The sequence below is a fragment of the Miscanthus floridulus genome, chromosome 14 (genome assembly GCF_019320115.1).
Source record: "Miscanthus floridulus cultivar M001 chromosome 14, ASM1932011v1, whole genome shotgun sequence".
Lineage (NCBI taxonomy): Eukaryota > Viridiplantae > Streptophyta > Magnoliopsida > Poales > Poaceae > Miscanthus > Miscanthus floridulus.
The window spans coordinates 15,797,538-15,809,837 of NC_089593.1; the positions used below are offsets into that span (position 1 = coordinate 15,797,538).

Genomic DNA, 12,300 nt, shown 5'->3' on the forward strand with positions numbered 1-12,300 from the left:
CGGAATTTAAAATAAACATCTATCGATAAGAACGAGGATCTGTTTGAGCCCACCAGAAGAATCCTCCATACAAAGGTACTTCTCATGCATCACCTGCAACAGGGGTAAATAAACCCTAAGTACACAATGTACTCGCAAGACTTATCCGACTAGTGGAAATAATTTCCCGACTCCAAGGAATATGATAAGCTTCATGGTTTGCTGGTTTTCTTTTAGCAGAAAGCAATACTAATAGTGAGTCCTTATTTATGTTATTATTATCAGCAGTATTAAGTTATTATCTATCTAGTCTATATAAGCACTTGTTCTATTTTCAAGCAAGAGTTGAGCAATCAGTTCCATTTCTTCTTCTTTCAACTTTCAGTTCTTACTACGATGCTAGAGGTAAGACAAGTCGTACTGACTCAGCAACGATTCGTGAACCAATGTGCCTAGCTAGGTGCCCCAAAAACATACGCCCCGCTTGTACCCTAGGCACAAGCAGGACTAACCCATCACCCTCTTGTCCTGGGTGTCCAGGTCCCCATCCAAACTTGGACCCTAAGCCCCCACTCCTCAGTCCCAGACTCAGTGCGGTGCAAGGACCTCCACCATCTCCGCCTCTAATCAGTCGGTCCGGAAAGAGCCGGATCCACGACAAGAGAGCAACAAGTCTTCCCTGCGCCCATACCCAAGTATGCGCTCGGGACAATAGATCTATGACTTGCCTTGCGTCCATTGCAATGACCGGTCCTTAATTGACACAGACAAGGAAAAAGTGTAACCGAGCTATGCCCTATTGGCCGCAGGACACAACCCTTTACACCCACCAGAACCCAACCATATCCCTATCCGGTCACCATTTTCCTTTTCACCATTTTATCATGAGTGATCATATTTATCACCTATTTGTGAGTAACGACAGGTTACCCACGCTACCGGCATCCTGAGCATAGCAGCTACTCGACCTATACTAGTAGGACTCATGGGTGGATATATTTATGCACGTAGTTTCCATAAAATGCCTGTAACTTAAATGCACATCATATATATATACATATATATATATATATATATATATATATATATATAATGATAAAAATAGGGGTTATGCACCAGGGCTTGCCTTGGGTAGGCGGGGTGTCAGCAAAGTCAGCAATTAATGGCTTCGGGACTCCCTCCTACACGAGAACCTCCTCCTCGTACTCCCCGATCAGCTCCTCGTACTCCTGCTCGCTCGCAGTCATGAACTCTACCAAATCGTTATCTACATGCATGAAATGATGATGCAATGCTTAGTAATACGCCAACATCAACTCTTAAAATAAGAATACACCGACCAAGCTACTAAGCTAACTCTAATGACTAATACGCAAAGTTACCTATTATAAAAAAGTTATCTATTACATTATTATATGATTGTAGTAGTTAATTCTCTGTCTAACAATACTTCCAATCCAATATAAAAAAAGTTTCTACTTTTTGAACTGTACAATGATAGGAAATAATCTGAACTACTATAGTTTTTGGTTGGAAGTCCATGTGCAGTCAATTTATACTTTGTAGTCTTTTGTTTGAAGTTCTTGCACTTAGTCCTGCTTGAGTTTAGTTGCCATCAGCTTTTCACCGCAAACGAATTGTTTCTCTACATAGGTTTTATAGACTAATTCAGCAATACCAGTCACAATATTAGCTTAAATATATAGTTTTGAAATTGACATTTATCTACATATATCATTTTAATCCCTTTACTAATTTGCTAATGCAATACTCGGTGATAATGATACATAGAAACAAGTTGTATATTCTTCTTTTATGAATTGTATATTAGTCTTCATGGATGGGTGACGGTCTGCGCGCAAGTGGGCTCCAACCTCGCGCCGCTCGACCCTACTGCCGTCCGTAGCTACATCAATTAAAACGATAGGAGGCGGTGCCCATTCAGGTAGCAAATAGTTTTAGCATGTGTGTCTCTAATGGTACTTATTTTGTATCATGAATATTAGTATTTTCTAATATAAACTTAGGCAAAGTACATTTTTTAGACGAAGGGAGTATTTCACTCTTTCTAGCGTCAATGGAAGTTTTTATTACTGCTCTCATGGACAAGTTTGATAATACGAATTTATTGGTTAATTTTGTGTTCAGTGAAATCACAATGGAACATATGCAAAATAATGAATGTCGTACACCATTTCAAGACTTGACAAACATCATCAATGGAGGTAATTGTTTATACTCATGTCCATAGACACATTCACTTGTATTATTTATGGTAATTAAGCAAATATTTATCAACTTATTTTCAAACAGATGACCATACAGCATCAAATTCACAAGCACAAATAGATGAACGTGCGTGCACAATGTAAAAGATAAAGAGAAAAAGCACGACATGCATCAATGACTCAAGAAGAAAGGGATGAAAAAAATAAAAAAAACTTAGGGAAAAGTATCATCAGACAAAGGAAAACACGGATGCCACCAAGCTAAAAAGGGAAAGGGAAAAGGCACGATTGGCGACAATGACCCAGGAAGAAAGAAATGAAAAAAATAGAAAGCGTCGTGAGCGATATCATCAGAAAAAAGCAGGTAAATCTGATTTTGCTTTTTTGAATTTAGTGTTGCCATTTTTAGTTTATTTAATATATAGTGAATGCCATGTGGTACCATTTGGAGTTGATTCGACCACGGAAAGCACTGATGTCTATGAAGATAGTGACTGGCTACATCAAAACAACTCATACAATCCCATGAAGATTGATAAAGATAACACATGTACCATTTTGGTTTTTTCCTAAATACTAATTATTTTTTCTTGTGTTTGTATGATGCCGAGGCCAAGGTTAATATCATGTTATTATATGTATGTAGATGAATACTCTGATAAATGTATAGATCAAAGTGGCATGATTGGCATGACTGATGCATCACCTGATCTAAACCTAGGTACATTGTTTTTTTTCATTAATGTTATCTATTTGAGAAGAAAAAGTATAGTGGGCAACCCAATTGTGGTTCATGACAATGTAATAATAAATTAATGTTCTTGCAATATGTGCCCTTGTGTATTTTATTTGAGAACGTACTTTTCTATTATATATAGGTGTTGTAAATGCATCTAGTTCCATCAACAATATTGTCACGTGTCCAAAAGAGCGTAAGTGTGAGCTAGATAGAGCATGAAGGGCTGCAATGTCTCCTGAACAAAAGTCACTATTAAATAAGAGACGGACTGATTTGTATGCACCGAAAAATGCTGCAAGAAAACTACAAATGACTCCACAAGAGAAGGAGTTGAAACGAAAAGAGAGCAAGAAAAAATACAATAGGATGGTGAGAGAACACCGAGCCAACAATTTGCATCCAGACTCAATAGCCATGGAGTGCCCTCACTTTAACCCTCAGTTTATTTTCCCTTCTTCACCTCAATCGCATGAAGCGCCTTCACATGAGATGGAAATACGCGAATTGAGGGGCACGCCTGTTAATGTCGCACAAACTGTAGTTCAAAATCCAGAAGTCTAGACCCCTGAAGTGGCTACGACACAGACCATACATAGGCAATGAGTGACCACTGGAAAGAGAAATGTCCTTCTATCCCGTCGCAATTGGGCTTTTGAAGCGAACATTGGAAGAAGGGCTAGAGGGTGTGCGGATGGAAAGTACAATGATTTGAACGACCCAACTCAACTGAGTGTGGTTTACAACGGTAATTAGCCTTGATCAGTATATATTGTCGGTACTTTTACCTTCGCTCTTCTATTCCAAAAACCCATACCTTTTGTTACGACAGGTGGTGTCACCCAGGAAACTCTAGTTCCACCACCTAATAATTGCACAGGTACACAGACACAACCGTCTGTAGTTGACGATACCTCTTCAATGCCTCAAAATGGTGCACAAGCTCATACGCCAGACTCTATGGTCGAGGATGGTATTTTCTTTATTAAATTTATCCCTTTTTTGTTTTTTTGTATGCCAATATGTTTCTCCCATCATATATGTGGCCGTGTTGCATAGACTATGATGAGGATGTCATATTTGAGGAGGATGAGGAAGAGGATGAGGTGTACTTTTTTGCCGAACAAGGTACATCGTGTAATAGTCATCATTCTTTCATAAACTTTCTTTCAACGCGTAACACATCAACATTTTGTCAGAAGAAGACGAGGAGGGAACCGACGTCGAGCACATTCTCGACATGGATGAGGAAGAGAACAACGAGCCTAATGTCCCGGATCCATACGACAGGGTTTATGCTAATGTCCCATCAGAGTCACACATGCTACCGTCGGTGCCGAACTGCGAGCACTGCAACACAAAGAAATTCAAGGGTGAACCGCTCGGATTCTGTTGTCGGGGTGGAAAGATTCATCTTTCAACTCCTAAGACACAACCAGAGCTCATAAGGTTATGGTCAAGCTCGGACGCTGATGCTAGGCACTTTTTTGCAAACATCAGATATTTCAACGGCCACTTCACTTTCACTTCTCTGTACTGCCACCTAGATCATGTGACCACTAACATGCGAATCTATGGAGTCTACACATTCCGTGCCCATGGCTAGATTTACCATAACATACGATCATTTGGTAAAGAGGATGGTGTCGAAAAGAGACACCTCGAGCTTTATTTTTATGACGACGATCCGTCCCTCGAGCATCGGATGAGCAAGTGACGTGAGTAATGCACCCAAAAAGATAGAGAAGTTATAGAGCAATTGGTTAGTATTTTTAATGGGAATCCCTACTCTCAGCAAACTAAGGAGTATGTGACACGTTGAAAACATTGAGGATTACCGGGTCGAGTTGAACCTTGACCAGCGGCTTGACCAGAGAACATATAATGTGCCATTGACATTAGAGGTGGCTACCGTCTGGGTTAAGGGGAGTGAGCGTCATGGCCAATTCGAGCATAGTGTTCTCCTACAAGGGAAGGATTGGTCTATACACGGCATTCGCTCATATAATGCATGCTCTGACCCACTATCATACCTGGTGTTCTTTCCAATGGGTGAGCTCGGGTGGCACAACTGCATTCCAAAAGTGGGTGTGACTATGGCTCAAGTCGATCGAGCTCGAGCAATCCGCAAAAAATCGTGCTGAGAATGCTGACGATGATGATGGAGGTAACTTGAACTCTTTTCAATAATGCAATATAAACTCTTTTCTGTTAACGCATGATACTAATTCGAACAATGTCTCCCTGTAGAACTTGTTTCGAATACATGTGTCTCCGAGCGCGACTACTACTGCTATAAGTTCTAGATGCGGTCAGGGATATTTAATCCAATACTCTATGGCCGGCGTCTTTTCCAGCAGTTCATCGTCGACACCTACATCAAGATTGAGAGCTCACATTTAGACTACATGAGGAACAATCAGGATACTTTGAGGCACTGTTTGCCTAAACGACCGTTTAGCCCATTTAAACACTATGTAAACGCTACACAGTGGTGTGTTGTTTCCGTTTAATCATCTGTTTAGCCCGTTTAATTGGCTGTTTAGCCCATTTAATGGACTGTTTAGCCCGAACAATGGCTAAACGGTAGGTGACCGATTGTTTACCGTTTAACGTCTAGGAAAACATTGCTTTGAGGGCTAACCTATACCAAGGCCTGGTGGATAGCATGCATTCAGGTGAAGGATCTGCTGAGAATGTCGGAAGGCGTACTGTCCTGTCTTCGTCATTCATTGGAGGACCCTATGATATGAGGCGCCGATACATGGATGCAATGGCTCTGGTGCGAAAGTATGGTAAACCTGATATCTTCCTCACAATGACGTGCAAACCTAACTAGGATGAGATCAAGAATGAACTTTATCTAGGCCAGACACCACAGGACCGCACAGATCTCGTCACACGGGTCTTCAGAGCAAAGTTAGAGGCGATGAGGAAAATGTTGATGGATAAAGACATACTTGGGAAGGTGAAGGCCTACATATATGTAGTGGAGTTCAAGAAGAGGGGCTTGCCGCATGCACACTTCTTGCTGATAATGGAATGGAAGTACAAGCCACATGTCTCAAGCAATATGACATGGTTATCAGTGCAGAGCTACCAAACAAGAAGAAGTACCATGAGCTCTACAAGATGGTGACGAAGCATATGATGCATGGTCCCTACGGGACGCTAAATCCATACTGTCCATCCACGGTGGGCCACAGGTCATGCAAGAACCGTTACCCGTGCCCATTATGTGAGGCAACATCATAGGGAAAGGATTCGTACCCCATCTATCTGTGATGCAATGATGGTCGCATGCTAAAAGTTCAAGGCTATTACCTGGACAATCAATGGATCATGCCTTACAACCCTTGCCTGCTTCGTACCTTCAACTGCCATATCAATGTTGAGGCCTGTGGGAGCATTAAATCAGTAAAGTATCTATTCAAATACATATACAAGGGACATGACAGGGCATCGGTGGTGATGAGGGAGACCGACAAAGCAGACGAGAAAGGGAACATTGATGAGATCAAGCAGTATAGAGATGTCCGATGGGTGACGCCTCCAAAAGCACTATGGAGGATATATGGCTTTGACTTGAGCAAGAACCATCCACTAGTACAGCAGCTGCAGCTTCATCTACCCAACATGCACATGGTGGCATTTCATAAACAGGATATTGTCGAACGGATCGTTAATAGGCCAGGTGTAGAAGAGTCAATGTTGACAGCATACTTCGATGCAAACAGGCATCATGAGGAAACCCGTAGAATCTTGTATCGGGACTTCCCAGAGCATTTTACCTGGCAGTCTGATGGTAAATTCTGCCAGAAAAGGAAAAACTCTATTTTTCAAGTTGGAAGAGTCATCTCGGCTCATCCTGCTGAGGGAGAATGTTACTTTCTTCGTGTTCTCTTGAACAATGTTGCTGGTGCTACCTCATATGAACATCTGAGGACGGTTGATGGCGTGCTACTACCTTCGTTCTGTGAAGCTACAGAAAGGAGGGGTCTAATCGAAGAAGACAATACACTAGATGAATGTCTAACTGAAGCTACTTTATTCCAGATGCCTTCCTCTCTGTGGAGGCTATTTGTAATAATATTGGTATTCTACGAGCCGCATGATGTGATGGGGTTATGGAAAAAACACTACAATGCAATGTCAGAGGACTACAACCACAATCATCCATCCCCGAATGATGTAATGGGCCGGTCAAACCTACCGTTTGGTGGAAAGACTGTTGTCCTTGGTGGGGATTTTAGACAGGTCCTCCCTGTTGTGCGGAATGGATCTAGAGCTCAAATAGTCGGTGCTTCTCTACGAAGGTCGTATCTTTGGGAATCCATGCGCCACCTAAAACTCGTCCGCAACATGAGGGCTCAGAGTGACCCATGGTTTGCAGATTATCTATTGCGCATTGGTGGTGGAACGGAAGAGGTTAACGGAGATGGCAATGTACGTATTCCAGACGAGATATGTGTCCCATACTCTAGCGATGCCGAGAAAGATCTTCATACATTGATCGACATCATCTTTCTAGATCTAAATGCAAACATGGCGGACAAAGACTACATCAACACTAGAGCGATTTTATCTACACATAACGATTGGGTGGACATGATCAATATGAAAAATGATTGATATGTTCCAGGGTGGCGAGACGGTGTATCACAGTTTTGATTCCATGGTAGATGATCCACATAACTACTATCCATCGGAGTTCCTTAATAGTTTGACCCCCAACGGGCTGCCTCCACACGTCTTGAAGCTAAAGCTCAGGTGTCCTGTCATATTGCTTAGGAATATTGACCCTGCCAATGGGCTATGCAACGGTACAAGGCTGGTAGTGCAGGGGTTCCGAAGAAATACAAACGACGCTGAAATCGTGGTGGGGCAGCATGCTGGGAAGCGGGTATTCCTTCCTCGAATACCGCTATGCCCGTCAAATGATGAGATGTTCCCGTTCTAGTTTAAGAGGAAGCAGTTTCCTATCAGGCTGAGCTTTGCCATGATGGTCAACAAGTCACAAGGCCAAATTATCCCGAACGTGGGTGTGTACCTACCCGCATCGGTGTTCTCTCATGGTCAGTTGTACGTTGCGATGTCTAGAGCCACGTCAAGAACCAATATTAAGATCCTTGCCCGACCGCCTGATGCGGAGGCACAAGAGGAGGATGCCAAAAAGATAGAGAAGAAAAATGCTAAAAAGAACGCCGAGGGGGGAAAATAAGAATGCGTCAAATAAAAAAGATAAGGATAAGAAGACCCTAATAGTGGATGGAACTTTCACGAAGAATATTGTATTTAAAGAGGTTCTAATGCCATAGGCGAGGTAACAGAACATTACTAGCGCATACAATGTATTTTTTTCATTTAATTTATATTGTACAAAAAATATCTTACTAATGCCATATTTGTTGTTGTTCCTAGGTATTTTTAAATGGTTTATCAGATCTACACGGAGATGTTGTATATACACTTGTGTGATGGCATAATAAAAATTGAACATGTGTTATATTATTGTTATAAAAATGACACTTTGAGTGTTTTGTTCATAATATTTCGTTTTGTAACCATTCATAACTATTACACGTGTATGTTCTCAAAACCATGAGTTTTGTCGACTTTCCCTACTTTTCTCATGTGCCAATGTGGGATCAACCGAATTAGCAGCTGCATAATTACAAACATAAATTACTTGAATAAAACCAACGAAGCAAGTTAGCGATAATAGTGAACAATAGTGCTAAACAACATCATACCAGTGGTCGTGGGATGGCACGATAGTAGTGGCATTGGTTCCGCGCATTCACGAGGATAGCTCCTTTGTATTTCCCATTGTTGCACCAGGGTCATTAGTTTGTGAGCACGAAAGAAATGGATATCGGAGATTTCTTACTGCCAATATAAAACACTATCTTAGCCGCATCACGGAAAGGTCTATAAAGTAGAGTTTGTGAGCCTGCGATGCCGCACACTCCGTGACTGTGTGAAATTCATAAATTTTGCTTTTTGGATTAAATGTCACTTTAACGTTGGTATTTAATTTTTATAGTATTGTTATCTTATTGTGCGATCCGTGTGTTTTTATTACAAAATGTTAGCTATCCCGTAGCAACGCACGAGCACGCTACCTAGTACAAATAAAATAGGTTATTTTAATTTCTGTGTACTAAAATGCCGTTGATTAATCGAATTACTTTGATGTTAATTTGAATAATGTATTTTGTTAGCCAAAACCAGTATAAAAAACACATCATAATTTTTTACCATTATTTTGACAAGTTAAGACATCTAATAATAAATTAACACTAGAATACAAAATTATATTAAGGTACCATTTTAACATCAGCAAGATCATAACAGTGGCACTCAACAAACAAAATATCAAACCGAACACTTGTTTCCTTATGGTATACAGCAACTGTGGCGAGAGTCAGTATACACGATGGATATGATTACTTACATGCAGGGAACTGAGCTATTGAGCAATGATGAAGACCATGTTATTAAGGAAATACTATTAGCCTAAGCAACTTCTTTTGTTCCTGCACTCTAGGTGGGCGAGCATCAGTTCTCCCTGCAGTCAAAGGTGCTGGGAAGTTCTTCCTGCAGTTAAGGTGCTGTCGTGCTGAACAGGCTTCAGGACAGAGCACACAACGTATGGCAACTTCCTTTGGGCACGCCCGTTTTGTTTGTTTGTTTGTTTTTGAAAAACGGCAAGAGTGTGAGAAGCTCAGAGAATCAGCTTGAGCAGCGACGAAAGAGGAAAAGAAAAGGAACTCATGTTTCGAAAAACGGCAAGAGTGTGAGCAGCACGATGACCAGCAGACTGAAATTCAGTTGTTGCCCTTGCATCAATATTAATGAGCACTTGTAATGAACTCATGTTAATTAGCATTTGCATTCATGTCCGTTTGGTTGCCTTTACGTGGAGTTACTAATATGACGACTTATATGATTCAAAAAGTCACTTAGCGGGTTACAATACAAATTGCGGTATTTTTTGCATGCAGCTTGATGTGTGTACTGAATGATGGATTGAGGGAATTTACACCCAAAGTGATTTTTTGTAATGATTATATATGTCTTCATTGAAAAAAACAACAAGATAATGTTGGTTTGATCTCCCAACCACAGTGGCCCAATGGCCACTTGGGCCTTGACCTCGCGCCCTGATCGGGGGCGCCTAGTCCATCTATGGCTGGCGGGCCCCCGTCACACTGCGCATTAAATAGAGGTGTGGGCCGGCGACTCTCAGTACGAGGTTGGACTGAGCCGTACGCCCCACCGGCAAACCCTACTCCGATCTAACAGAGGGGCGCAGCCAGTGACGAGAAGCACCGCCGCCGCCACGGCACTGTGCCACCACGGTCTTCACCCCGGTCTCCACTGCGATGCCCTTCTTCTCCGACCGTCGTTGCCTAGCGCAGATCTTCACTGGTGAACCTGTGATGGCCGGATCCGCCTCCTCAATGCCTACCGATGGTCAGTGCCTAACCCTAACTCTCCCTCTCCCTCTCTGTCCTTCTCCGTACACACAATTTCTACGAGAAACCCAATGAAACCCCACTGATCTACACCACGGATGGTCCTAAGGTTCTAACAAAGGTATCAGAGCGAGGTTGCTAGCATGTGATCTAGATCGGGGCAAAGAAAAGAAGAAAGAAAAGAAAGAGAAACGAACTTCGGTTCGGAGAAAATGAAACCCTAAAGAAATTGGACGGTCCGGGGAAGTCTTACCAGGGCTTCCCCGCCGCCGTCACTACCACCTCACGCGGGATGGAGCACCCACTGCCGGCTTGCTGACGCGCGGGAAGAGAATCAAAAGAACAGAAAAGAAAAGAACGGATTAGATCCTTTCAGATCTGAGCACACAGACTAGGGTTTTACCTAACCTTAAACCTAACTTCGATCCCCACACCGCAAATCGGTTCAATCCGAACCCAAAAGAGAACCAAATCTGATGGGGAAGAAGGGGAAGGGGTAGTCTACCTCGCCATGCGCCGGGGAGACCCTTTGCCAGCATGGGAGAAGAAGACCGAACCGGGGGAGCTGTCCGCTCGGGCTCGGCCAAAGAAGCGCCGTGGCCGGGCTGCTCGACGGCGGCGCACTCACCCGCTGGGGAGCGCACACGCTGGCGAGGGGGCCAGCGACGGCATCATGGCTGCCCTTTCCACTATTTCGCTCGCTCGAGTCACTCGGTGGCTGCTGTTGCTGCGCTGAGGAAAGAAGGCAGAGAGCGGCGAAGAGAGAGAGAAGAGAAGGCCGAATGGCCTCTAGGGTTCGGGGACAGCGGCCGGAGAAGGTTTTGTTTCGGCCGAAACGATCGGACGACCGTCGGATGAGATCTGACGGCGATAGATGATTGGGCTGCCTTTCGGCCCAGGCGAGTGAGGGCGCGAGGCCGAATTCCCGGCCCAGGCCTAGGTTGCGGCCTGGGCGCGGTGGAGCGCGCGGGAAGGGCGCGTGCTACAATGGGCCGAGCCGGCTTTTGCTGGTTTTTGGGCCAAGATAGTCACAATGAGCCCGCGAGCCGATTTTCGCAGTTTTTCTTTTTCCAGAAAATTGAAAAATGGAAATTGGCTCAAAAGAAAAATAGAAATGTAATTTTCCCTGTGGGTAAAATTCAAGAAAATGAGTTCTTTTTTCCGCTGCGAAGTTAAAGTTTATTATCTTCTCATTAAATTCGATCCAACTGGAGAATTTAATTTGAAGAGCAGTTGTAGTTATTCAGTAAATGATGAAAAGTTGATCCTCCAGTTAAAATTCGAACCAACGGGAAAATTTTAATTAGAGGAATAGTCGGTTGATAGTTAAAATTAAATTATGGTATTGTTATTTTCTGATCAACGTTGATGATAACAATATTATAATTCTATGAGTTTTATGTTTGAAGTTTAAATCTCTAATGAATTTTGCATCAAAGTGATCAATTTTTTAGAGAATAGATAAAGATCAAGGAATGCTCTTAAACTAGAGAAATGTATTTTCATGTTTCCGCTGCAATGAAGTTGATTGTCTTCTAATTAAATTCAAACCAACGGGAGAATTTAATTCTGAGGAGCAGTTCTATGTTTTCAAGATTATTGAGGTTCTATACATTAATTCCATTTCTGCCCAACGGTGATGTGGAATTAATGTAGAAGAATGATGTTTTATTCTATTTCTACCCAATGGTGATATAGAATAGAATATAAAGATTTCAAAGTTTAATGAGCATTATTGTTGATTATTTTTTCAGACAAAAGACCTCCATGCTTTCATTCTTGAAGGCAGTAAGAGAAATGAGCTGGGTACTTGTGACTCAGATGATGAAATGCCTAAGGGCAAGTTATGTATGAAAGAATGACATTGTTTAAGGGA

The 12,300-nt window shown here is 42.4% G+C and overlaps 1 pseudogene; it reads left to right on the top strand.

Annotated features, from left to right (window-relative positions):
* Positions 1 to 2,137: 2,137 nt before the first annotated feature.
* On the top strand, positions 2,138 to 7,903 carry LOC136503100 (uncharacterized; annotated as a pseudogene).
* Positions 7,904 to 12,300: the final 4,397 nt, after the last annotated feature.